Source organism: Babylonia areolata, chromosome 16 (assembly GCF_041734735.1).
Source record: "Babylonia areolata isolate BAREFJ2019XMU chromosome 16, ASM4173473v1, whole genome shotgun sequence".
NCBI lineage: Eukaryota > Metazoa > Mollusca > Gastropoda > Neogastropoda > Buccinidae > Babylonia > Babylonia areolata.
Genome location: NC_134891.1, coordinates 5,072,329 through 5,073,729, shown reverse-complemented (window position 1 = coordinate 5,073,729; position 1,401 = coordinate 5,072,329).

Sequence of the window (1,401 nt, the reverse complement as noted above, 5' to 3'; positions counted from 1 at the left end):
ACATCTTGGAACATGTTGCCATCAGCCCAGGAGATACGGAAATAAACAGATAATAAACGCTAAATTCCTTTCCTGGTTGATCTAAATTTCAAACTGTGATAAATGTATCGAGCAATATCTGTCATATATTTACGTTCGTTAAGAATTGTCAGCTGTTGTTTATTTGGATCTTGCGCAAATTTCAGAGGAAGGAATTCTGATCTTGTTGCTTCAGAGAGAGAGAGATGGAGAGATTGAGAGAGAGAGAGACAGAAAAGCACACAGACAGAGAGAGACAGACAGACAGACAGACAGACAGACAGACAAAGTACAGCCATGCCACTAAAAATTGCAAAAAGTTTTCGGTGATTTATTTCCATCATGCTTTGAAAATAAATGTGTAAAGTCATGTAACATAACAAATTCACAACAACAACAACAACAACAACAACAACAACAGCAACCATTGTGCCAGAAGATTTGTTTGAAAAAAAAAAAAAGTGTACATTCATGTAACAAAGATTTCAGGGTACACTGTGCCGTGAGATTTGTTCAATGAAAAAATGTGTGAATTCTTGTAATGCTGAATAACGATTGGCGAAACAGCCAAGTGGTTAAAGCGTCGCACTTTCAATCTGAGGGTCGCGAGTTCGAATCTCGGTAACAGCGCCTGCATGATGGGTAAAGGTTGGAGATTTTTTCCTATCTCCCAGGTCAACATTTGTGCAGACCTGTTTGTGCCTGAGCCACCTCCGGATGAGGAGTGGGGGGGTGGGGGATGGGGGGGGGGTGTTGTATGAACTCTCTCTCTCTCTCTCTCTCCGTCTGTCTGTCTGTCTCTCTCTCTGTCACTGTCTCGATCCCTTCCTCTCTCTGTCTCTCTCTTTGTGCCTCTGTCTCTGTCTCTCTATGTCTCTGTCTCTCTGTCTGTCTCTCTCTGTCTCTCTGTCTGTCTCTGTCTCTGTCTCGATCCCTTCCTCTCTCTCTCTCTGTTTCACTCTGTCTCTCTCTCTCTCTTTGTGTCTGTCTGTCTGTCTCTATCTCTGTGTCTGTCTGTCTCTGTCTTTCTCTCAGTCTCTCTCTGTCTCTCTCTCTCTCTTTGTGTCTGTCTGTCTGTCTCTCTCTCTGTCTCTCTCTCTCTGTCTCTCTCTGTCTCTGTCTCTCTGTCTCTCTCTGTCTCTCTCTCTCTCTCTCTCTGTGAACCGTTTCCACTGACACCTGATGATCAGAAATCACCCGTGAGATTTTCCTTTGTGTTTCCCCCCAACCATCGACGTGTTGAAAAATCATTATCAACGTGGACTGGTTTTCTTCTTCTTCTTCTTCTTCTTCTTCTTCATGGTTATTTTCAGCAAGACTAAGTTAGAAAAAAAAATTACACAAGCAAGATGAAATTTTTAAAAATATAACTATTTGTTATTT